This window comes from Erythrolamprus reginae, chromosome 1 (assembly GCF_031021105.1).
Source record: "Erythrolamprus reginae isolate rEryReg1 chromosome 1, rEryReg1.hap1, whole genome shotgun sequence".
NCBI classification, from domain to species: domain Eukaryota; kingdom Metazoa; phylum Chordata; class Lepidosauria; order Squamata; family Dipsadidae; genus Erythrolamprus; species Erythrolamprus reginae.
The window spans coordinates 26,047,604-26,075,241 of NC_091950.1; the positions used below are offsets into that span (position 1 = coordinate 26,047,604).

Genomic DNA, 27,638 nt, shown 5'->3' on the forward strand with positions numbered 1-27,638 from the left:
CTCCCGAAGCCAAACGCGGAAGTGGGTTTTTTTTAATTAATATTTTTTTAAATTAATATTTTTTTAAAAATCGCGATATAGCGTTTCGCGAAGATCGAGATCGCGAAACTCGAGGGATCACTTACTTAGAGAAGCCCATAATTGCTCTCGCAGCTGCATATATTGTATTAGATAGTGATTACTTACAATATAAAGATATACTCCTTCTTTCCTCTTCCACAATTTCTCTTTTCTTTTCTTCATAGTTCACTTTAAGTTATAACTTCTATATACTTTTAAATGTTTTAGATGTGTTTTTACTTATCATCTTACAATTAATATTTCTAAGTATTTTATAAACAATGATAGGTTTTTTTTCTTCTTTTTTACTTATTACAAATATAAAGATGACTTCTACTTTGAGAGGAGCGAGTGTTGCTCCACTAAATGTTACATGTAATGTATGTTTTGTCCGTCTTTGCAACTTAATAAAATATTTTTTTTTTAAAAAAAATAGACAGTTCAAGAAAATCAAGAGCCTTACAGCACTTTTTAAATGGCTGTTGCAAGAAAATGCATCAGCCTTTCGTCTTGGTCCCTACAGGTAAGTCCTCTACTTATGACCAATGAAAACGGGGCTTCCAAATGTCTGTTCCCATGCCCGGCGGTCACGTGACCATGTTTACTTTACAGTTCTGGTCACCGCACCTCAAGAAGGATATAATGGCACTGGAAAAGGTGCAAAAAAGGGAAGCAACAATGATCAAGGAAATGGAGCATCTCCCTTATGAAACCAGGTTGCAACGCCTTGGTCTCTTCAGCCTTGAAAGACGGCATTTAAGGGGTGACTTGATCGAAGTGTATAGAATCATGCATGGGATAGAAAAGGTGGATAGAGAAAAATTATTTTCTCTATCACACGATACTAGGACGAGGGGCCACTCCCTAAAGCTCATAGGTAAGAAAGTAAGAAAGTTAAAAAAGGCAAATTCCATGCTTGGCATGATTAGGAAGGGAATCGAAAATAGGTTGGCAAGTGTTGTATTGCCTCTGTACAAATTGATGGTGAGACCACACTTGGAGTACTGTGTACAGTTCTGGTCACCACATCTCAAGACAGATATAATGGAACTGGAAAAGGTGCAAAAAAGGGCAACAAGAATGATCAAGGAAATTGAGCACCTCCCTTATGAAATCAGGTTGGTCTCTTCAACCTTGAAAGACAGCATTTAAGGGGTGACTTGATTGAAGTGCAGAAAAGGTGGATAGAGAAAAATTATTTTCTCTATCACACGATACTAGGACGAGGGGGCCCTCCCTAAAGCTCATAGGTAAGAAAGTGAGGACAAATCAAGGGAAATATTTCTTCACCCAGAGGGTCCTTGGTTTGTGGAATTCACTTCCAGAAGAATTCGGGACAGCTGTCAGCCTGGATAGCTTCAAGGCAGGATTAGACAGATTCATGGATGCCAAGTGTATCGGTGGTTATTGAAACGGAGGTCCAAGTGCCGCCTCTATGTTGGTTGAGGCAGGCAGGATTCCGTTGAGTACCATTTGTTGGGGGTCAAGGGAAAGGGAGGGTCTTGCCTTCTCTTTCTGCTCAAGATCCCCTTGGACAATTGGTGGGCCACTGTGTGACACAGAATGCTGGACTCGATGGGCTTTGGCCCGATTCAGCATGTCTCTTCTTATGTTCTTATGTCATGTTGCTTAGCAACCAGCCCACATTTATGGCCGTTTACTGCATACAAACCAGGTGGTCATGCAATCAAGATTCACGACATTTGCCCGAAATTGGTCTTAACTTCCAGCTTCTGGCAACCTACCTCACACACACACACCCCAAAAAAAAGACCCCCTTCCCCATAGTGAATACAGTGGAACCCCGACATAAGAGCTGCTCTACTTAAGAGCAACTCGAGATAAGAGCTGGGAGGGGAGAGATATTTTTGTTCTACTTACAAGCCCAAATTCGAGATACAAGCGCCAAGGAGCTGTCTCCTGAAGCCAAACGCTAACTTCCGCGTTCGGCTTCAGGAGACAGCTGCGAAGCGGCGCGCGTGTTTTAAAAGGTTGCAGCCGGCCTGGGGGGCTCGGGGGGGTGCTTGCAGCTTTCTTTCTTGCTCTTTTTCTTTCTCTCTTTTACCTTCCCTTCCTCTATTTCTTCTTTTCTTTCTCCTTCCCACCTTCTTCCCTCCCTCCCTCCCTTCACTCATTCCTCTCTTACTCTCCCCTTTCATAAGTTTCCTTGCTTCCTTCCTCTGTTCCTGTCCCTTCCCTCTTTCCTTCCTTCCTTCCCACCCTCCGTCCATTCATTTATCCCATTCCTCTCTTGATCGCTTAAAGCCGGTCCCTGGTGCAAAAAGGGTTGGGGACCTCTGTCCTACAGGATTGGGTGGCAGAGAAGTTGAACATATGTAAATTTAAAAGTTTAAGAAAGTTTACAAGTTAAGTGAAAGAAACTTCATTATTCATTTATATGTACATGTACATTTCTTCATTAAAAACATGTCTTTCTGCATAATTTAGACTAACTTTGTGAGTTTTTTGAGGGCTGGAACCAATTAAAATTATTTACATTAATTCCTATGGGGAAAAGTCGTTCGAGATAAGAGCTGCTCGACTTAAGAGCCCAGGTCAGGAACGAATTAAACTCGTATCTCGAGGTACCACTGTAATGGATATTGTATAATGACTGTAAGGTTTTGCTTTATGACTGCTGCATTCACTTAATAAACACACCACCCCAAAAAAGTTAGTAAAATTGGGCACAGTGATGCTTTACAATGACCATCGCAAGGGCTATTTGTACCAGAGAGAAACATCGCTCTCCAGCCGCAATGTAACTTCCAGAGTGTATTGATTTTGATTATCTCACCACAATCAAATACAATTCCCAGGGGTTGGAACTAACTAAGCTAAAAAGAGTATAAATCTTAGAAGTAGCTGGAAATCCTAGCCCAGCACATCGGAATGTTTTCAGGCTAGAAAAGGCAGCTCTGGCGCTATAGATTAAGCCAACATTCGTGTATTAAGGCAAATCCCCTCCATCTTTGGGAGTCAGATAATTCCAGGGGGGGGCACCCTCCTATTTTATGAAAAGTTATGTTTTTCACCCTTCCACTTAATTTCAAATCGTTTAAGGTTTTTTTTAAAAAAAATAGATTTTTTATTGAATTACAGTGATCCCTCGATTTTCGCGGGGGTTGCGTTCCCAGACTGCCTGCGGAAGTCGAATTTCCGCGAAGTAGAGATGCAGAAGTAAAAACACCATTTTTGGCTATGGACAGCCAAAAACTACCCCCGCGCACTCTTTTCCAAGGCCGCGCAAGGAGCCGGGCTTGAAGTTGGGGGTGGGGAGCGACGAAAGTGCGGAGGCCGGCAAAGATTGTTTTGAATGTCGTCCGCCCCCGCCCCCCCAGCGCCTCCGGCCTCCTCGCCGCTACCCCCTGCCTGCCCGATCCGCCCCTCTCACCGGCTTCCTTGGGGCACGGGTTCTCCTGCAGCAGCGCTGGCGGCTACGGCTTCTCGTCCTCCTCATTCGGCCGCTAGCCGCTCTGAGCGCTTTGACAATGCCCGCCCCGCCCCTCTCGCAGACCCTTAGCTGAGAGCGCTTTCGTCCCAGCTGTCAGCGAGGGGGCTGCAGGAGAGGCGGGGCAGGCATTCTCACAGAGAGAGCAACAGACAGAGCAAGATAGAAAGGAGAGAGTGAGAAAGAGAGAGAGAGCAAGAGTGGGGGAGAGTGGAAGGTAGAGAGAGAGAGAGAAATGATAGAAAAAAGGGGAGAAAAAAAGAGAAATGAGAAAATGATTGAAGCAGAGAATGACAGGAAAGAGAGAAAAAGAGAGAGAAGTGACTCTTGGTGATGACGTATGACGTCATCGGGTGGGAAAAACCGTGGTATAGGGGGAAAAACCGCGGAGTATTTTTTAATTAATATTTTTTGAAAAACCGTGGTATAGCCGTTTCGCGAAGTTTGAACCCGCGAAAATCGAGGGATCACTGTATATACATATTAAAAACACAGAAACGTATCAGTGTATTATCAATTTGTGAGTACAATTGTAAGAAGTCTGTTATATATATACAACATATATACCCATCCCTCCCCTGCTGTATCTTTTACAGCATATCTCATTATAAGTTCACGGATATTTGCATCAGCGTAATTATACATATAGAGAAATAATAATAATAATAATAATAATAATAATAATAATAATACAGATTAAAAAAATTATCAACAAATAAGTAAAGTATTATTCATCTATATTTGGATTGATTTTGTATTTTCTTTTATTTTTTGTTTTAACCTTATGTACAGCTATTCTTCTTTCGGTTGTTAACCCAATTATAAAAGTTTTTCCATGTGTCTTTATCTTGCATTTGTTTATCGTTTTTCAGTTTTTGTGTTAGTGTATCATATTCTGCACAGTAAAGTATTTTTTTGATCATATCTCTTTCTATTGGTGGATCTTCTTTTTTCCAATTTTGTACTATAGTGATCCTACTTGCTGTAATTCTGTGTTTACAAAGTGTTTAAGGTTATATTTATTCATATTTCAAATTGAAACACCTGCCCATCTTACAAGAAGTGGCTTTGAGCAGCACATAACAAAGAAATAAAACACTGTATTTTTCAGAATATAAGACGCACCTAGATTTTAGAGGTGGAAAACAAGGAAAAAGAATACAGTGATACCTCGTCATACGAACTTTTCGAGATACGAACCCTGGGGTTTAAGATTTTTTTGCCTCTTCTTCCAAACTTCCAAACCGGTTTAAGATTTTTTTGCCTCTTCTTCCAAACTATTTTCACCTTACAAACCCACTGCCACCACTGGGATGGCAAGCCTCCAGACTTCCATGGCCAGCCGAAGCGCCCGTTTTCATGCTGGTGGGATTCCCCTGAGGCTCCCCTCCATGGGAAACCCCAACTCCGGATTTTGCGATGCTTCAGGGGAATCCCAGAAGGGGGATCCCACCAATGCGGAAACGGGCGCTTCGGCTGGCAACGGAAGTCCGGAGGTGGGGTTTCCCAGCGAGGGGAGCCTCAGCAAAATCACAGCATCGCAAAGCCCACCCATCCTGGCTAGGAGCTCTGCTTCCCTTACTCTTCCAGGTTCTGCGGTGCCGGACAGCTGGTCTTCTGGTTTCTGGCGTGCATGTGCGCATGAAGGCCGGCTGGCCAATGCACATGTATGCACCAGAAACTGAAAGATCATCTTCCCAGTGCACCCATGTGCACTGGGCGGCTGGGTTTTTAGTTTCTGGTGCTCCCACATATCAGAAGACCAGCTGGCCAACACATCAAAACCTGGAAGAGCAACAGGTGATGGATGGCTCATATGCCCAGAGAGATGGCTTTGCTTGCCACTTCTGGAACGTATGCCATAGGTTCGCCATGACAGCCCTATGCTGTCCGAGACCCGAGAAAGGTTTATTAAGGAACATAGAAGACTGACGGCAGAAAAAGACCTCATGGTCCATCTAGTCTGCCCTTATACTATTTCCTGTATTTTATCTTAGGATGGATCTATGTTTATCCCAGGCATGTTTAAATTCAGTTACTGTGGATTTACCAACCACGTCTGCTGGAAGTTTGTTCCAAGGATCTACTACTCTTTCAGTGAAATAATATTTTCTCACGTTGCTTTTAATCTTTCCCCCAACTAACTTCAGATTGTGTCCCCTTGTTCTTGTGTTGCCTTTCCTATTAAAAACACTTCCCTCCTGAACCTTATTTAACCCTTTGACATATTTAAATGTTTCAATCATGTCCCCCCTTTTCCTTCTGTCCTCCAGACTATACAGATTGAGTTCATTAAGTCTTTCCTGATACGTTTTATGATTAAGACCTTCCACCATTCTTGTAGCCCGTCTTTGGACCCATTCAACATGTAAGTCATCTTCCTCAAGAGAAAGTGCCCTCTGACACCACAACTCCCAGATTCCTCAGCTATGACGGGTTGGAGAACATGGATGTCTCCGAGACTGCCTTCTGCCATCCCAAGCGACCGGTGAGGTCCCACAGAGTTGGTCTCCTTAGGGTCTCTTTGACCAAACAATGTCGGCCGGCGGGACCTAGAGGAAGAGTCTTCTCTGTGGGGGGGCCGTCCCTCTGGAATCAGCTCCCCCCCCCCAGATATTCGCACTGCTCCCACCCTCCTTGCCTTCCGAAAAAGCCTAAAATCTCACCTTTGTCGCCAGGTCTGGGGCTGATAGATCTCCCCCCTGAACCAATGAATGTTTTTAGTTGTTGTTGAATGAATGTTAATGGAAGTTTTAAAAATCTTTTAAGGATTTTAAGGATTGCTTTTTTTATGTACAGTATATTAATTGGATTGTTTTATTATTGTTCTTGTATATGTCGTGAGCCGTCCCGAGTCCTCGGAGAGGGGCGGCATACAAATCCAATTAAAATCTTTAAAAAATCTAACATCTCCCACATGATGTCTCTCTCTCCCACTGTCTTTCTACTTCTCACTTCTACCGAGTCTTAGATTCTGTATGCACACATGTTTTTCAGATCCAGCATCTGTTGTTGCACCTGGTATTTCCAGTTTTCCAGAAGTGGATAATGGAGAAGGGAGGTAGAAAACCAGCCAAAGTAACATTCAACGTCTTCACAGATGGCCAATTCCTGACAAAGCCTCAACTTTCTTTTTTCTCGCAGCCGGAAGTATCCCGGATAATTAGCGTAGCTGCATCACAAGCAGCCTCGCAGTATCTAATGCAAAACACTCATCTAGTTAGCTCAATGGGAAGCAACATACAACCCACTTTTTCCTGTCTCCAGCCTGCCAAAGCAATACCCTGCCTGAACTTTTGACAAGATTTAAAATGCATCATCCCGCTATATAGAGTGCTGGGGAGACCCCATTTGGAATACTGTGTTCACCTACAAAAAGATATTGACAAAATTGAACGGGTCCAAAGATGGGCTACAAGAATGGTGGAAGGTCTTAAGCACAAAACGTATCAGGAAAGACTTAATGAACTCAATCTGTATAGTCTGGAGCAGTGGTCCCCAACGTTTTTTCCACCAGGGACCAGTTTCAGCAAGACAATTTTTCTATGGCCCAGTGGGGGCGGAAAGGGGCGTGGTTGGGGGCGGGATTAAGCATGGGGGTGCTGGTCCTCCCCGCCCCTCTTTCCCGCCATCATCCTGTGGCCGGCAGAACCTGCCTCCCAAGCCCTCTTGCCCAGCGGGAGCTAAGCGCTGGAGAGAGGGGGTCAGGCTGGCCCTCCTGCCTCCCCCCAGCCAAAAACGCAAAAGTGCTCTGCGGCAGAAGCCAAAAGAGGCTTGAGCCTCTCGGTCCTTCCCGCCCCTCTGTCCCATCCATCGTCCTGTGGCCGGCAGAACCTGCCTCCCGAGGCCTCTTGCCCGGCGGGAGGCGAAGCGATGGAGGGAGGGGGGCGGCGGCATGAGGGCCGGCAGCTGCTGACTCCACGGACCGGTGCAACATGCCCCGCGGCCCGGTACTGGTCCGCGGCCCGGTGGTTGGGGACCCCTGGTCTGGAGGACAGAAGGAAAAGGGGGGGACATGATCGAAACATTTAAATATGTCAAAGGGTTAAATAAGGTTCAGGAGGGAAGTGTTTTTAATAGGAAAGCGAACACAAGAACAAGGGGACACAATCTGAAGTTAGTTGGGGGAAAGATCAAAAGCAACATGAGAAAATATTATTTTACTGAAAAAGTAGTAGATCCTTGGAACAAACTTCCAGCAGGCGTGGTTGGTAAATCCGCAGCAACTGAATTTAAACATGCCTGGGATAAACATAAATCCATCCTAAGATAAAATACAAAAAATAGTATAAGGGCAGACTAGATGGCTCATGAGGTCTTTTTCTGCCATCAGTCTTCTATGTTTCTATGATGAAATACTGTGCAGGCATGGCAGGGAGCAGAGAAATTCCAAAATATTTTGATATATTTTCATATCCACTAAACCACGCACCTCACTCTGAGCTGTGCATAGATTTCCCTGGGAATGGAAGTAAATATACCACATATGATTCACTTATACTTTTAATAAGGGTGCTAAATTAAAACCAGAAACCATTTTAAGAAAGGGAAACAACATGTAAGTATAAAAAATGGAGTAACTGAGAATGAGAGAGAAACTATCGACCCAATCTTGATGAATTACGGATTTAAAAACAACAACTCATTCTGCAATATCTAGTCAGCCTTCCTCATACACCTCTGGCAGTCTGGAGTTGCTTGGACTACAACCCCCAGAATTCTGTTTGTTATCTTTGTTCCAAAGCAAGGGAGAGCAACTATAGCCTCTTCGCTTGAGCCTGTAGACTTCAACTCCCACAATTCCTAAAACATGAGGGCTCAGGAATTCTTGGGAGATTTTTTCCCCCGGTACGTTTTTTATTTATTTTTATTTTTTACAAACATATCAATGCGCGAACAGTGTGGCCCCTGAATGTCATACATTTTAATACAAATAAAATAGTATTAATCATATTTCTTTCACTTATCTTGCTTATATAATCCTTGTAATAATACACATATTTTTTATTAAATTACCTTTCATTATTTATTCCTTCAATATTTTAATGTCATTTCTATGCCAATTACCCTATTCTAAGTTTCATATCATTTTATACAAACAGAATATTATTAATCATATTTATTACTTTTAACAAGCTTATGTAATTCTAATACTACAAACATTTATGCTAAATTGAAATCTTCCATTATTTACTTTTTCAACTTCATTAGTTATTCAATATTTCAATATCTTATTTTTGTCAATCCCCATATTCTGCATGTCATGCATTTAAATACAAATACAGTATTTTTGATCATATTTGTTACATTTAGTAAACATATACCGTACCTATTCATATTGAATTATCTTTCATTATTTATTTAATCCAATAGTTTGATATAGTTTTTATGCCAGTCACCATATTATTTAAGTATACTTAGTAATACCATCATTCAAATTGTAATTTCCATTCTTACTATTACTTCTCCTTATTACCATATTTTTTGGAGTATAAAACGCACTGGAGTGTAAGACACCACTAGATTTTAGAGGAGGAAGACAAGGAAAATAGTATTCTGAACCAAACGGTATAGTAAAACATTATTTAATAAAATACCAGTGTAGCAGAATATTTTTTACAATCATGTATACTTTTTGCAAACTTCAAACTTGACAGCTTTAAGACTTTTGGACTTCAATTCCCAGGATTCCTCCTCCAAGTCATGCTAGCTCAGGAAAGGCAGTTGAAGTCCACAAGTCTTAAACTTGCCCAATTTGAAGACCCTTGCACCCCTAACCCCTAACCTAGGGGTTTTCAAACATGACAGCTTTAAGACTGGTGGACTTCAACTCCCAGAATTCCACCTCCAGGCATGCCAGATGGGGTAATTAGAAGGCAAAACCACTCCCGTTTTTGCAAAAAACACCCCAGGTTTTGCCCATTCTTTTTGCAAAAGGATATGTTTTTGCCTTTCCCCACCCCTTAGGAGCACTCTGCAGGCTTCCCAAATTCTCTGCACATGCCATTTTTGCAAAAAATTGGCCAATTTTTCCCCAAATTGGGAAGCAGGGGCAGGGCTTTGGGAAGCCAAAAATGGCTGTATTTGGTGTACTTTTAAGACGCATCATTTCTATCCCCTTTATTGAGGCAAAAATACTCCAAAAATACAGTATATAAAAATGTGTATTTTATTAATCCCCCTCTCTCTAGTTTCCATCCCTATTCTAACTTTGATTATGCCACTATTACATTTAAACATACAGTGTTTCCTCGATTTTCACAGGTTCGAACTTCGCGAAGTCTATACCACGGTTTTTCAAAAAATATTAATTAAAAAAAATACTTCACTGGTTTTTTTCTATACCACATTTTTTCCCACCCGATGACGTCATACGTCATCACCAAACTAATAATTTTTGCAAATAAATAACAAAAAATAATAATTATTGTTAATAAATAATTATGTTTATAAATACAGTGGAACCCCGACATAAGAGCTGCTCTACTTAAGAGCAACTCGAGATAAGAGCTGGGAGGGGAGAGATATTTTTGTTCTACTTACAAGCCCAAATTCGAGATACAAGCGCCAAGGAGCTGTCTCCTGAAGCCAAACGCTAACTTCCGCGTTCGGCTTCAGGAGACAGCTGCGAAGAGGCGCGCGTGTTTTAAAAGGTTGCAGCCGGCCTGGGGGGCTCGGGGGGGTGCTTGCAGCTTTCTTTCTTGCTCTTTTTCTTTCTCTCTTTTACCTTCCCTTCCTCTATTTCTTATTTTCTTTCTCCTTCCCACCTTCTTCCCTCCCTCCCTCCCTTCACTCATTCCTCTCTTACTCTCCCCTTTCATAAGTTTCCTTGCTTCCTTCCTCTGTTCCTGTCCCTTCCCCCTTTCTTTCTTTCTTTCTTTCTTTCTTGCTCTTTTTCTTTCTCTCTTTTACCTTCCCTTCCTCTATTTCTTCTTTTCTTTCTCCTTCCCACCTTCTTCCCTCCCTCCCTCCCTTCACTCATTCCTCTCTTACTCTCCCCTTTCATAAGTTTCCTTGCTTCCTTCCTCTGTTCCTGTCCCTTCCCTCTTTCCTTCCTTCCTTCCCACCCTCCGTCCATTCATTCACCCATTCCTCTCTTGATCGCTTAAAGCCGGTCCCTGGTGCAAAAAGGGTTGGGGACCTCTGTCCTACAGGATTGGGTGGCAGAGAAGTTGAACATATGTAAATTTAAAAGTTTAAGAAAGTTTACAAGTTAAGTGAAAGAAACTTCATTATTCATTTATATGTACATGTACATTTCTTCATTAAAAACATGTCTTTCTGCATAATTTAGACTAACTTTGTGAGTTTTTTGAGGGCTGGAACCAATTAAAATTATTTACATTAATTCCTATGGGGAAAAGTCGTTCGAGATAAGAGCTGCTCGACTTAAGAGCCCAGGTCCGGAACGAATTAAACTCGTATCTCGAGGTACCACTGTATCAGGATCACTAATTGTCTTATTCAATGGTGAATACCAGTAATAATGGTGAATAAATGGTTAAGGAAATGGGAAATGGTAATTTAGGGGTTTAAAGTGTTAAGGGATACTGTCCATAGCCAAAAATGGTGTATTTACTTCCGCATCTCTACTTCGCGGCAATTCGACTTTTGCGGGTGGTCTCAGAACGGCATCCCCCGCGAAAATCGAGGGAACACTGCATTCCCTTTTTAACCGTCATCTCTTGTGCACATTAAAGTGTTTAATTGTTCGTTTCTTAGCTTGCCTCCCACATTCCTCTCTTATTTCTATCTGCGTCCACATCTTGGCTATTCAGTTTAAACATTTCTTCCCTTCTCTGCTGTCTAGTTTCCAAAGTATCTACTCTTACTCCCAATCTCTCTCCATAAGAATCTTCCTTCCTTTTCTAATTCCCTTAGAATACCCTCCCTTGGCTGGTGTCATTCTTGGAGTTGAGGTCCAAGGTCGTAAAGGGGTCTGTTGCAGAGTCACAGACTTGCAGTCTCCAAAGAACGTTATGTGGATGGAAGATGATGAAAAACATCAGGGCTGAATCAGCGCTTAGGGCTAGGTTGGGAAATTGAAAAATATTATGAATTCCACCAGAACAATGGTGAACCATTTCTGGACTTCTGCCAGGTGGACGCAAGGACAAAGTTGTTCAAACTCAACACAGTGGAGATTTTAAAACCTGAAACAGATCTGGAAGGCACAGGTAGAGAAAAGGCTGATTGAAGGGGAGAAATGGTTAGGAACCTCAAGGTCCAGAAAGCCACAACGATTCTAAGAGAGATTGCTAATGGCCAGATAACTGCAAAGAATATAAATCCTTCCATTCCCCACCATAGAGTCAGAACTGAAACACAGAAACATAGAAGATGGACGGCAGAAAAAGACCTCATGGTCCATCCAGTCTGCCCTTATACTATTTCCTGTATTTTATCTTAGGATGGATATATGTTTATCCCAGACATGTGGATTTACCAACCACGTCTGCTGGAAGTTTGTTCCAAGCATCTACTCTTTCGGTAAAATGATATTTTTTCACATTGTTTCTGGTCTTTCCCAAAACTAACCTCAGATTGTGCCCCCTGGTTCTTGTGTTCACTTTGCTATTAAAAACACAAGTACCACTGACTACTACTACTACTTATCATAGAAACATAGAAACATAGAAGTCTGATGGCAGAAAAAGACCTCATGGTCCATCTAGTCTGCCCTTATACAATTTTCTGTTTATGTTTATTGTTTATTTAGATTTGTATGCCGCCCCTCTCCGCAGACTCGGGGCGGCTATATTTTATCTTAGGATGGATATATGTTTATCACAGGCATGTTTAAATTCAGTTACTGTGGATTTACCAACCACATCTGCTGGAAGTTTGTTCCAAGCATTTATTTTCTCACGTTGCTTCTGATCTTTCCCCCAACTAACCTCAGATTGTGCCCCCTGGTTCTTGTGTTCACTTTGCTATTAAAAACACTTCCCTCCTGAACCTTATTTAACCCTTTAACATATTTAAATGTTTTGATCATGTCTCCCCTTTCTCTTCTGTCCTCCAGACTATGCAGATTGAGTTCATGAAGTCTTTCCTGATAAATTTTAGGCTTAAGACCTTCCACCATTTTTGTAGCCCATCTTTGGACCAGTTCAATTTTATCAGTATCTTTTTGTAGGTGAGGTCTCCAGAACTGAGCACAGTATTTCAAATGTGGTCTCACCAGCGCTCTATACAGCGGGATCACAATCTCCTTCTTCCTGCTTGTTATACCTCTAGCTATGCAGCCAGGCATTCTACTTGCTTTCCCTACTGCCTGGCTGCACTGTTCACCCATTTTGAGACTGTCAGAAATCACTACCCCTAAATCCTTCTCTTCTGAAGTTTTTGCTAAAACAGAACTGCCAATGCAATACTCAGATTGAGGATTCCTTTTCCCCAAGTGCATTATTTTACATTTGGAAACATTAAACTGCAGTTTCCATTGCTTTGACCATTTATCTAGTAAAGCTAAATCATTTACCATATTACAGACCCCTCCAGGAATATCAACCCTATTGCACACTTTAGAGTCATCGGCAAATACATACATACATACATACATACATACATACATACATGATTGCTGGTGTGATGTTAACCTTGGCGATCTACATGGAGCTATCCTTGAAAAGAGTTCAGAGATTGCAGTTAGTCCAGAACGCAGTCGCGCGAGTTATTGTGGGTACACCCACATCACACCAACACCAATTGGTCTCTGGTCACAATTCAAGATATCGTTTATCACCTATAAAGCCCCACATGGCTTAGGAACCGACTATTTACAGGATCGTCTCCTGCCACATACCTCCCAGCAACCGATTAGTGCCCACCGGGTTGGCCTTCTCTGGGACCTGTCGACTAAGCAGTGTCGGTTGGCGAGACCACGGGGGAGGGCCTTCTCTGTGGTGGCCCCAGCTTTTTGGAACCAACTACCCACCAAGGTCCGTACTGCTCTCACCATACTGGCTTTCTGGAAAGCCCTGGCTTTGCTGGCAAGATTGGTGGCTGTGAGAACTTACATCTTTTGACTCTGGCCGAAATAAGTTTTGATTGGTATGTGTGAGATGGTATGATTGCAGGCATTAGATTAAGGGTTTTATACTGTTACTAATTTTATAAATTGATTTTTTACTGTTTTATACTTTTATCATTGTGAGCCGCACATATTACTTCGTGATTGGGCAGCATACAAATCTAAATAGATAGATAGATAGATAGATAGATAGATAGATAGATAGATAGATAGATAGACAGACAGACAGACAGACAGACAGACAGACAGACAGACAGACAGACAGACAATCTATCAATCAATCAATTCTGATCTGAGTGCTGATTGTTGGTGGAGAGGTGCTTGGATATTTTTGTTTCTTTTGGGGCTGGGTGATACATTTCTTTTGCATAAATCTTAATATCTATGTGTCTATTGAAAGCTGATATGTCAGAGTGTCATGCTTCTAAAAATTCACTGGCATTTTTGGATTGGATTGGTCTTGGAAGGGACCTTGTAGATCATCTAGTCCAACCCCTTACCTCCCCCCCCCCAGCAGGAGTTTCAGACAAATGGCAGTCCAATCCCCCTTTGAAAATCTCAAGTGTTGTAGGATGGGCACATTTTCCCAATTGAAACTATGGTTAAATCTGTCTTATATGAGAATCTCTATAGACTTTCGATTAAGGAGATACATTTGTACTACCTGGAATCTTTGTTAAATTCACAAAGCAGTTTCAAATATTTTTCTTTTAAAGGATTGTTTTTTTCGGATAAAAGAGCTTATAAAAACACACACAAAAAACACCCCATCATGTTTATACGAAGTTTTTGGAGTGAAGTTTTTCTCCCTGTGAATCATGGTTGCATTGTTAAAAATAAAAATGCCTTAGTTTTCTACACCCAGAATTGTTAATGTAGTCCAAATAAGAGACAGATGCAAAATGCTGTGAATGTTCATTTTGGCTATTTATGATGTAAGGGGAAAAAAATGAAAACAGAAAAGATAAGCGAAAACAAATAAATTATCAAGGAGCTTTATTCTCATTAGTGCACTATTAAGAACTAGCGATGTATAGTACCTGGATAGTAAGTTAACATTTAACATTGCAAACATTAAACTGCATTATTTTCAGATATGATTGTGTTTGCTGCTTTTCAGTTTTCTTCCGACGTTCTTCATTGGAAAAACTAAGTTCCCAGGAAGAAAACACAAAATTCTTGACTTTTTGCATTTCAGTTCATCCTTTTCTAATTTGAGACTTCCTCTGCTCTAAAGGGATTCTTCTGCAAAACCAGGGATTATATGCTTGGGTGATAGTGGATAAGGACAGCTGGGCTTCATGCATGAAGCAGTAAGTAAGCTGGGAAGAAATTACAAATAAAATGAAACAAATACTGTTTGACTAAAAATCAGGCTATTTGAGGATTTAATCCAACGTTGTTTACTTTGATTATCCAAAAAGAGATAATTCTTCTCTATTTCCTGCTACCCAAAACTTCTCGCCTGCAGGTTGTTGGAACGAAAGCCAGCATTTTCTGTATACCAACTACAGTATTCTTCTTTTTAAATCTTCCCTAATGGTCCTCCATGAATTTTCAAAGGACAACTCAAACCTCATCTTTTGGGCATCTTCTCAGGGTGCAAAGATCATACTTGATCACCGTATCTCAAGTTGGGTGTTCCGATAAAGGCGAGTAGCTCAGGTGTTGAGTTTGGTTGTTTCGTGTAGACATTTCATTACCAAACTAGATAACATTATCAGTGCATTACCTAGGTCGGGTAATGAAACATCAACAAAGAAACAAGCAGGGTCAGAGGACCAAGGACACATCGAGGTGGATGGATAGCTGTCCTTCTAGCAGGGCTACAACTACAGTGATACCTTGTCTTACAAACTTAATTGGTTCCGGGACGAGGTTCTTAAGGTGAAACGTTTGTTTCCCATAGGAATCAATGGAAAAGCGATTAATGCGTGCAAGCCCAAAATTCACCCCTTTTGCCAGCTGAAGCGCCCGTTTTTGCGCTGCTGGGGTTCCCCTGAGGCTCCCCTCCATGGGAAACCCCACCTCTGGACTTCTGTGTTTTTGCGATGCTGCAGACAAATCTCAGCATCGCAAAAACGAGCACTTCACTGGCAATGGAAGTCTGGAGGTGGGGTTTCTCAGCGAAGGGAGCATCAGTGAAATTGCAGCATAGCAAAAACACCGAAGTCCTCGAAACCCCATCTCCGGACCTCTGTGTTTTTGCGATGCTGCGATTTCACTGAGGCTCCCCTCGCTGGGAAACCCCACCTCCGGACTTCCGTTGCCAGCGAAGCGCCTGTTTTTGCACTGCTGGGATTCCCCTGCAGCATCACAAAAACACGGAAGTCCGGAGGTGGGGTTTCCCATGGAGGGGAGCCTCAGGGGAATCCCAGCAGTGCAAAAACAGGTGCTTCACTGGCAACGGAAGTCCAGAGCCAGGGCATCCCAGTGGCGACGGTGGGTTTGTAAGGTGAAAATCGTTTGTAAGAAGAGGCAAAAAAATCTTAAACTCCAGGTTTGTATCTTGAAAAGTTTGTATGACGAGGCGTTTGTAAGACGAGGTATCACTGTATTTTCATTTTAATATGGGTTTCAAATTAAATAAGATATATCTATACACAAGCAGGATTGTTCTCCGTATAATTCAACAATGTTTCTTGGCTTAAATAGCCATTTTTAGATGCCGTCCAGGACATTTAAAGGACTGTAAATTCAGTACTCAAGCCTAAACATTAAGTATAGAAGAACAAATTGGATATGTGGAATACAAAGAACCAGAGCACAATGTGACATACTGGTATTTGGTGTGGAGGACAAGTTCAGTAAATTGTTCAAACAAGAAAAATTAAACAACTCAGGGCTTTGAAGCTCCTTCTGGACATCAGAAGTGGTTTAGATCCGAGGTCTCCAACCTTGGCCACTTGATGAGGTGTGGACTTCAACTCCCAGAATTCCTCAGCCAGCCATGCTGGCTGAGGAATTCTGGGTGTTGAAGTCCACACCTCATCAAGTGGCCAAGGTTGGAGACCTCTGGACTAGATGACTCTCTTTTCTCTGACACAACTGGGTTACTTTTTAAGTTACCACTGTCTTAATTCTTTCCTTTCTTTTCACTCTGGTCCTTATAATTTCAACTGTTCTCTTTTTTCTTTGGATTGAAGAACACAGTATGTCTGAAGGGGAATTGGGATTTGCACTGTGGGAAGTTAGCACCTACCTTAGGAAAATGAGATATTTTAGGGAATATTAAAATATTAAAATTAAATTTCCATTAAAAGGGAGGCAGAAACACAGACCCCACCTCACTATCTTTGTCAATGGACCATTAAGGCCTGGACCAGTCTATTCCACACAACAAAGATCTACCTCCTTCAGACAAAACCATAGTAGAAATTGCGCAAAACCCTTTCATTACATCATCACCCAGCAAGGCTCAACCAAGCCTGGGACTCAGGACAGTCTATGGCAGAGGTCTTCAAACTTGGCAACTTTAAGATTTGTGGACTTCAACTCCCAGAATTCTCCAGCCAACACAGCTGGCTGGAGAATTCTGGGAGTTGAAGTCCACAAGTCTTAAAGTTTCCTAGTTTGGGGACCCCTGGTCTACGGAGTTGCTCCTGCGTGGCCCCATGGGACTCTGACAACCAATCAGAACTCGAGTTCAGATTCAAAATCCAACAGCGGGCATAAAACCCAGGCACTCCCAGCATCTCTTCCCTTTTCTGTCCAGGACCTCTAACCCTATGATCCTGTTCATCATCAAAACCTCTTTCCAATCAACCACCACGTTTCCAATGTCTTTCTCCCCACTTGGAACTGAACCCCCCAAAAAGGATATTTCTTCCAACAGCGCAAAACGAGTTTTAAATTGGTTTACTTGAAGAATGTATTCTTTTTATAAAAAAAAATCAAAATGTGAACATGCGATGTCCTCTCTTTTTTTTTTTAAGTAGACTCCTTTAAAAAAACGGGAGGGGGGGGGGAGACACACCACACTGGTAGCGGAAATTATTATTATTTATTTATTATTTGTTAGACTTGTATGCCGCCCCTCTCCGTAGACTCGGGACGGCTCACAACAGCAATAGAACAATTCATAACAAATCTAATAATATAAAAACATTTTAAAAGCCCCATTATTAATCAGACATACATACAAACATGCCATACATAAATTGTATAGGCCCGGGGGAGATTTATTTATTTATTGGATTTGTATGCCACCCCTCTCCGTAGACTCGGGGAGGCATACATATCTTAATTCCCCTATGCCTGGCAGCAAAGGTGGGTTTTAAGGAGTTTACGGAAGGCAAGGAGGGTGGGGGCAGTTCTAATCTCCGGGGGGAGCTGGTTCCAGAGAGTCGGGGCCACCACAGAGAAGGCTCTTCCCCTGGGACCCGCCAAACAACATTGTTTAGTTGACGGGACCCGGAGAAGGTCAACTCTGTGGGACCTAATCGGACATTGGGATTCGTGCAGCAGAAGGCGGTCCCGGAGATATTCTGGTCCGATGCAATGAAGGGAAATGGGGTTGTGCATGCATTGGAGTGACGCATGCATGCGTGAGATTACAGTGATTTTGGGTGGGTTTTTTTTTTTACTTCTGTGCATGCGTGGAACCAAAAAAATTCACTGACATTTCGCACGTATGCACCATCTTCTCGTGAGATTTGCTTCCTGCGCAGAAGCCAAATCTTGCTCTGATGCGCGCATGCACGCTGTATAACCGCTGTATAACAGGGACAGCCTCCTGCTGCACGAAGCCCAGCGACCAGTTAGGTCCCACAGAGTGGGTCTTCTCCGGGTCCCGTCGACTAAACAATGCCGCTTGGCGGGACCCAGGGGAAGAGCCTTCTCTGTGGCGGCCCCGGCCCTCTGGAACTAACTCCCCCCAGAGATTAGAATTGCCCCCACCCTCCTTGCCTTTCGTAAGCTTCTTAAAACCCACCTCTGCCGCCAGGCATGGGGGAATTGAGATACTCTTTCCCCCTAGGCCTTTACAATTTTATGCATGGTATGTCTGTATGTATGTTTGGTTTTTATATTAATGGGTTTTTAATCGTTTTTACTATTGGATTATTATTGTACGCTGTCTTATTATTGCTGTTAGCCGCCCCAAGTCTCCGGAGAGGGGCGGCATACAAATCAAATCAAATCAAATCAAATCAAATAAAAAATAAATAGATAAAATAAACACACAGGTTGCGCGTGGATCAGCACCAGTAGCGGTGCTAAGTTGGACCCACCCACCCCCGCCTGGTTACCAGCTACTGAAGAGAGGAGAGGCAGTGGGGGGGGGGGGAGGAATGTCTCAGGCAGGCAAGTTCCAGAAGCAACAATAATAAATCACACGGCTGGGCCAATGCTCCAAAGGCAATTCTGGGCCTTAACAGTGCATCATTATTGATCCGCGTCTGAAATGCTTGGATTCATTAGCAAAGGCAGGGGCTGGGAGGCAACGTTCAAACACACCACCGCGATAGAAGCAGGAGAGAGGGAGGAGGAGGAGGAGGGAAATGATCCTGGTGTAATGAAGCCACCAGGCAGAGCAGCTCCTCTTTAAAGTAAATGTTCCAAGATTCGATTCTCCGGGTCTCAAATTGCAACACAGACATTTCATCTGAAAGCAGAAAAGTACTAGACATAACACACCAGCAATCTGTATACAAGGGGAGTTTGGGTGGAGGGGAGAAGCCCTCCAGGCAGCCCTCACTTCTGATTTTCCCTTTGAAGCTCATAGCGGGAGGGGGAGGAGAAACCGGACCCAACTGGAGGGTTTTCCACCAACGTTCAAAAATAGTTGTGTGCGAGTTTATCTTCATTTTTTGCAAAACTGGAACTGGAGGTATCACCCCAGTATTCTCACAACTCCAACTGGATTCCCACAGACTAAATGGAGGGGGGGGGGGGGTCTTATTGCTACATTTTCAAGACATGCCACTGAAATTACCTCCTACGCTGGAAATCTCACCTGTTCCAAAAGGCAGGTGTGCAATGCACTCAAAGAGACCCAAGAGGCCAAGATCAGGTGCCTGCAAAGAGGATGTTGACATGTAACAGCATGAGCATAAGCTAAAATTAGTGTAAAATTCTCATGCATGGGTTCCTACTGCTATCTTCCAAACCATGTAAAGTCTGCCCATGATTTATATAAATAACTCACGCCGGCTGCCCACGTTATAGCCGGTAGTTCTATTTTTGCTAATTACATGTTGCCACAAAGTAAATAGATACCTACAGGTTGTCTCTGATGGATGGAAGTGAAGCTCTGACATTTTTCTGCTTTCTCGAATTCTACCAAGCTTCACTTATACAGTATATGTGTGTTCAGTCTCATTTCTCAACAAGGACTAGAGTCTTCCCTTCCTTGTTAAATGCGACAACTAGACAACCAAGTATCAACAGTAGACACCTTCACATTTCTAGGTGCGACCATATCGCAAGATCTAAAATGGATACCTGTTGTGGTTAGCTCTGGCCCAGCTCCTGCCCCAAAGACTGTGGATGTGGGGGAGACATCCACATGCCGCAGGCTTGTTTTGCTCCCGGTGGAATCTGCTGATGAAGGCTCCTCTGACCAAGAAGACATGAGTGACAGGGAGGAGGAGAGTGGGGCAGACAGCTCAGAAGGAGATCAATTATCTAGCTCCTCCTTGGATTCAGAACAAGAGTTAATGATACAGCCACGCATGCGGAGAGCGATGCATAGGCAACAACAACTGATAGATTATTATCAAAGAAAATGAGGCCACCTGTGGTTGGGTGGGGCTGTGGTCATTAGTGAGGCTGCTATAAATAGCAGCCTGTGGGTTTGGCCATTGTGGAGGATTATCTGATCTTTTTGTTTCCTGACTGCTTTACTGACTTTGACCTTTTGTGTGCTGATTTTCCCCTGCTTTGAAACTAAACCAGGGCAAAGTGTGTTTCACTTTGTGAAAGAAGGACTGTGAATTGCCTCACAGCTGCAAGCTAAGTATCACAGAACTGATAAGGGACTTGTACAAATTACCAGTTTGTTTGGAGACCAGTGCTCTTTGCTATACCAAAAGAGGGCTTAGTTTAAGTGAATTTTCATTATAAAGAACATTGTTTTGAATTTTCAAAGGTGTGTGTGTGTCTGAAATTTGTACCTGTGAATTTTTGGGAGGATTCTACCAGAGAGCGCAACAGAACAGATACCTAACATAAAAAACATCATTCAAAAAAAACACAACAAATACTGTTGTTTCTGCACCAACTCAGAAAGCTCAAACTGCCCAAAGAGCTGCTGATACAGTTCTACAGAGGAATTATTGAGTCTGTCATCTCCACCTCTATAACTGTCTGGTTCGGTTCTGCAAGCTAACAAAACAGACATGGACTTAAGAGGATAATTAGAACTGGAGAAAAAAAAACAATTGCTACCAACCTGCCTTCCATTGAGGACCTGCAGACTGCACGAGTCAAAAAGAGGGCGGTGAAAATACACTGCTCAAAAAAAAATAAAGGGAACACTTAAACAACACAATATAACTCCAAGTAAATCAAACTTCTATGAAATCAAACTGTCCACTTAGGAAGCAACACTGATTGACAATCAATTTCATATGCAGTTGTGCATATTTAACTTTGTACAGAACAAAGTATTCAATGAGAATATTATTCATTCAGATCTACGATGTGTTCTTTGAGTGTTGCCTTTATTTTTTTTAAGCAGTATATTTACAGATATCTCACATCCTGGACATAAACTGTTTCAACTCCTACTCTCCAAATGTCACTACAGAGCACTTCACACGAGAACAACTAGATACAAGAACAGTTTTCCCCCCGAAAGCCATCACTCTGCTAAACAAATATTTCCCTCAACACCGTCAAACCATTTACTAAGTCTGCACTACTATTAATCTTCTCATCGTTCCCACCACCCATCTCCTTCCACAAATGAGTGTATGACCGTAACTTTGCTGCTTGTAATCTTACAATTCGTATTGACTTGTTCCTAATATGATTCGATTGCTTATTTGTACCCTGACTTTCATTACGTTTTGTACCTTAAGATTATTGACAAATTTATTCTTTCTTTTATGTACACTGAGAGCATATGCACCAATGACAAATTCCTTGTGTGTCCAATCACACTTGGCCAATAAAAATTCTATTCTAGTCTAATTGTGGTCTAAAATAACATTGAAAAATCATTTATTTCCCCCCTATGCTTCAGTGAAGCTACGCTTGTAAGTGGCTCAGAGGAAGTGTTAAAAATACGATTGACACACAATAGCACAACAAAAACAAAAGAATCAGTGGAATAGTTTTTCAAAAAGATGAACGGTTAAGCCTATATCAGGCAACTTCTACAAGGGACAAATGCAACGTCTTGCATTCCTGGGGTTACTTATAAGTTAACTTATAAGTTAATAATCAAGAGCAGGACGCTTCAGAGACAAAATAGGTCACACGGGTAAGTGAACACATAGCAAAGGAGTGACAGGCAGAGAGGGATATTTGGTAATGACCTTTAAAGCCCTACATGGCTTTGGACCAGACTACCTCCGGAACCGCCTGCTACCGCACGAATCCTAGCGACCGATAAGGACCCACAGAGTTGGCCTTCTCCGGGTCCCGTCGACTAAACAATGTCATTTGGCGGGCCCCAGGGGAAGAGCCTTCTCTGTGGTGGCCCTGGCCCTCTGGAACCAACTCCCCCCGGAGATTAGAATTGCCCCCACCTTCCCTGTCTTTCGTAAACTACTCAAGACTCATTTATACCACCAGGCATGGGGGAGTTTAGATATTCCTTCCTCCTAGGCCATTACAAGTTTTGCATGGTATGTCTGTGTGTATGTTTGGTTTTATAATAAGGGTTTTTAGTTGTTTTATTATTGGATTGTCACATGCTGTTTTTATCATTGTTGTTAGCCACCCTGAGTCTATGGAGAGGGGCAGCATACAAATCCACTAAATAATAATAATAATAATAATAATAATAATAATAATAATAATTATTATTATTATTATTATTATTATTATTATTATTATTATTATTATTATTATTATTATTATTTCTTACAAGATACAGTATATTTTTGCCTGATTCCACCCAGCCAGTGCCACCGATCAATTGTAAATCAGGGTAATGGGTTAGTTCAACAATTATTTTATTTCAGATGTCACTTTCCTACATTTCAAAATGTTTATTGTGGTATGACAAGGTATAACCTGAAGAAGGAGCAACTAACCTTGGCCTTCTGAAAGTTCTCCCCAGTTGGGGGTGAGTGAGTAGGGTGGTCAAGGGGAAGTCTAAGGAAGTACAGTATCTCCGAGACCGCCTTCTGCCGCACGAATCCTAGCGACCGTTTAGGTCCCACAGAGTTGGCCTTCTCCGGGTCCCTTTGACAAAACAATGTCGTCTGGTGGGACCCAGGGGAAGAGCCTTCTCTGTGGCGGCCCCGGCCCTCTGGAACCAACTCCCCCCAGAGATTAGGATTGCCCCCATCCTCCTTGCCTTTCGCAAACTCCTTAAAACCCACCTCTGCCATCAGGTATGGGGAAATTGATTCCCCTGGGCTGTTCCCGCTTTACGTATGATTTGTATGAGACGTATGATTGTTTTTTATATTAAGGGTTTTAAATTGTTTTTAACTATTTGATTTGTACTGTTCTGTTGTTGTGAGCCACCCCGAGTCTTCGGAGAGGGGCGGCATTCAAATCAAGTCAAATCAAATCAAATCAAATCAAATAGTATATTGCTCAAAAAAATAAAGGGAACACTCAAATAACACATCCTAGATCAGAATGAATGAAATATTCTCATTGAATACTTTGTTCTGTACAAAGTTGAATGTGCACAACAGCATGTGAAATTGATTGTCAATCAGTGTTGCTTCCTAAGTGGACAGTTTGATTTCACAGAAGTTTGATTTACTTGGAGTTATGTTGTGTTGTTTTAAGTGTTCCCTTTATTTTTCTTTTCAGCAGTGTATATTTTTTAATTCTCCCGTCAAAGCTTCAAAAAGTTTTTTTTTAATCTTTCTGATTTGAAAGCAAGCTCTACATCAAATATCAGCACACCCAAAAAAGTCTGAAGGCATTTTAAAAAGTTTTTTTTTCTTTCTCTCTCTCTGCCTGAAACAAAAACAAATTGCAATAGATGTGCAACTATCCATTCCCTCTCCCTCCCTTCTCTCTCTCTTTTCTCAGTATAGGAATTATACTCAGTTATAAAGGGGAGGGGGGGAGAGAGGGAAATCCCTCCCTCAATCAGACAAACTTATTATCTGCTGCCTTGTATACCTGACACAACAGTAAAACTGAGCGTGTGTGACCGATTCCCTGGCCCTCCACAATGGGCTGCTTTGTGAGTTTCTAATATCCTTATCTGGCCTGTCTAGACACTCTGACAGCAATTGTCCGTGCGGATGTCGGGAGGCGCTCTGACCTCACTCCTCGCCTGTCCCGGGGAGGATTGGGAGGGGGGGGCGAATAAAAGGCGACAGGAGCCAATTAACTTCACAGTCTAGAGGGCACACCTGGGCCTCTAAGCAACCTGCTGGAGGCCGGGCAGGAAATCAAAGTTACACACACACACACATACAGACACAGATGCCTTATAAGAAAGAAAAATCAACTTGGAAAGCAAGTTTTCCAAAAAAGCAAATAGCACGTTTTAACTTTGGAGCCACCGAGAGGAATACAAGGAATTTGAAATCTGGGGAAAAAAATTGTCCCTTTTGGATATCGGTATTTCATTCAGCGTTGGTGTGTGTGTGTGTGAATGCAGACGTGGAAACAGGCACACAAATGTTTTTTTTAAAAAAACTTCCAGCAGGGAGAGTCTGCGTTCATTAGAAACAGAAGATCGACGGCAGAAAAAGACCTCATGGTCCATCTAGTCTGCCCTTACACTATTTTCCTGTATTTTATCTTAGGGTGGGTATATGTTTATCCCAGGCATGTTTAAATTCAGTTACTGTGGATATACCAACCATGTCTGCTGGAAGTTTGTTCCAAGCATCTACTACTCTTTCAGTAAAATAATATTTTCTCACTTTGCTTCTGATCTTTCCCCCAAATAACCTCAGATGGTGGCCCCTTGTTCTTGTGTTCATTTTCCTATTAAAAACACTTCCCTCCTGAACCTTATTTAACCCTTTCACATATTTCCCTTCTGTCCTCCAGACTACAGATTGAGTTCATTAAGTCTTTCCTGATAAGTTTTATGCTTAAGACCTTCCACCATTTTTGTAGCCCGTCTTTGGACCTGTTTAATTTTATCAATATCTGTTTGTAGGTGAGGTCTCCAGAACTGAGCACAGTGTTCCAAATGTGGTCTCACCAGCGCTGTATACAGCAGAATCACAATCTTACTCTTCCTGCTTGTTATACCTGTTATATTCAAGTGTTTGACTCAAACATTTTATATTCAAGCCACATGAAAATAACTAGAACATAAGAAGAGCCATGCTGAAGGGGCCAAAGCCCATCGAGTCCAGCATTCCGACAGTGGCCCACCAATTGTCCATGGGGATCCTGAGCAGAAAGAGAAGGCAAGACCCTCCCTTTCCTTTGACCATCAACAAATGGTACCCAAGGGAATCCTGCCTCCCTCAATAAACATGGATGCAGCACATGGACATCCATACCACCAATACACTTGGCATCCATTAATGGAGGAAGAGTAAGTCTGAATCCGACCGAACACTTGTAAGAGCTTTTATTAAGACTTACAAAGTGGCGCTCAAGGTGGCAGGATGCACGTATCTTGCCGCCTTGATTGCATCAACGGAATCCCGCCCGGCCGCTCTGTTTAGGGTGACCTGCTCCCTTCTTAACCAGGGGGGAGTTGGGGAGCCCTTGCAGAGTAGTGCCGAGGATTTTAACACGTTTTTCGCTGATAAAATCGCTCGGATCCGGGCAGACCTCGACTCCAATTGGAAAACAGAGTCGACTGACAACGAGTCATTTGAAGTGACTGGGGCCTGTACTTGTCCACCTGTCTGGGAAGAGTTTGATCTGGTGACACCCAATGAAGTGGACAAGGTCATTGGAGCTGTGAGTTCCGCCACCTGTTTGCTGGATCCGTGTCCCTCCTGGCTGGTTTCTAAACAATGTCGTTTGGCGGGACCCAGGGGAACAGCCTTCTCTGTGGCGGCCCCGGCCCTTTGGAACCAACTCCCCCCGGAGATTAGAATTGCCCCCATCCTCCTTGCCTTTCGTAAGCTTCTTAAAACCCACCTCTGCCGTCAGGCATGGGGGAACTGAGATATTCTTTCCCCCTAGGCCTTACAATTTACGCATGGTATGTTTGTATGTATGTTTGGTTTTATAATAAGGGTTTTTTTTAGTTGTTTAGTATTGGATTGTTACATGCTGTTTTTTGTCACTGTTGTTAGCCGCCCCGAGTCTGCGGAGATGGGCGGCATACAAATCCAATAAATAAATAAATCTGTCCAATCCTGCCTTGAAGCTATCCAGATTGACAGCTGTCACGACCTCTTCTGGAAGTGAAGCCCATAAACCAACGACCCTCTGGGTGAAGAAATATTTCCCTTTATTTGTCCTCACCTTCTTACTTATGAGCTTTATGGAATGCCTCTAAACTTTGCTTAATATTTGTAGACGAGCCGACAGCAGATGCAAAGGATTTTTTCCAACCCGTTCCTCTTTGGCTTTGTTGAAGATTAAGCCATGGTTTCTCCACCACCACTACCCAGCCAACCCCCCACCTTCCATGTCCCCTCGAGCATTTCCAAGTCGGATAGTCCGGGGGACATATACAGGACATTCAAACGGCAAAGAAATCCTTCAACAAGAGAAAGGAATTGGGGTGGGGGTGGGGGGGTTCTTTCTTTCTTTCTTCTTCCTTTAAAGCTTTAGGATGCAGGATAATGCCCAAGACGCAATAAACCAAGAGTCCGCTTAGCCTCCCTCAAACCGGGAAGGATTTACAAAGATTGTTTAATTGATTTTTTTTGTCTATTAAAATGCAGATCACACTGTCTGGAACTCAGAAACTCAGACACAGGTCTTTGTGTCCACTCAGCTCCATGAAGTCTTGTCTGCCAGAGGCACAATGCTTGAGTTGCATGCGTTCAAAGGCAGGCTAGACCCTTTCTTTTGTCTGGGCCTCTTCAGGCTGGGGACAGAATTGTGTGCAGTTTGTTGCACACAAACATGCTCGGGGGAAACTGCAGGCCGGGAGGGGAGAAAGAGGGTGGTGGTGGTTGTTGTTTTTTTAAAAGAAAAGAACGAACAAGTCGAAGTTTCTCTTTTAAATTAGGCAGAAACTCAAGGAAACCCAACAATTCTTTCACAAGCTTACTACTTTTAGTAGGTAGCCTTGACTTCTAAGGGAAATGTGCACTGAATTGCAGCCACAAATCAGTTAAAGGAGGGGAGAAGAAAATGGAAGAATTAAGGAAATGCTCCTAATTAATTAGACCAATGTTTCCCAACCTTGGCAACTTGGAGATATTTGGACTTCAACTCCCAGAATCCCCCAGCCAGCGAATGCTGGCTGGGGAATTCTGGGATTTGAAGTCCAAATATCTCCAAGTTGCCAAGGTTGGGAAACACTGAAATACACAGCCGTTTATTTATTTATTTATTTATTCATTCATTCATTCATTCATTCATTCATTCATTCATTCATTCATTCATTCATTCATTCATTTATTATTTTGTGCAGCCCTTCTCTTTAGACCCAGGGCGGCCTACACCATATCAGCAATCGCACTTTTTAACAGAGCCAGCATATTGCCCCCACAATTCGGGTCCTCATTTTATCCAAGGATGAAAGGATGGAAGAACTGGGGTGGCGCAGCAGGTAGAATGCTGTACTGCAGGTCATTGAAGCTGACTGTAGATCTGTAGGTCAGCAGTTCAAATCTCATCACCGGCTCAAGGTTGACTCAGCCTTCTATCCTTCCAAGGTGGGTAAAATGAGGACACAGATTGTGGGGGTAATATATGCCTGCTCTGTTAAAAAGTGCTATTGCTAACATGTTGTAAGCCGCCCTGAGTCTAAGGAGAAGGGCGGCCTTTTAAAAAAAATCGAATAAATAAATAAATAAATAAGTAAATAAGTAAGTAAGTAAGTAAGTAAAGAAAGAAAGAAAGAAAGAA

At 42.5% G+C, this 27,638-nt stretch overlaps 1 protein-coding gene across 1 annotated transcript in view; it reads right to left on the reverse strand.

Moving 5' to 3' along the window:
* The window catches only part of PGPEP1 (pyroglutamyl-peptidase I), a 69,785-nt gene that overhangs the window by 19,735 nt on the left and 22,412 nt on the right, over positions 1–27,638 (reverse strand). The window lies entirely within an intron of this gene.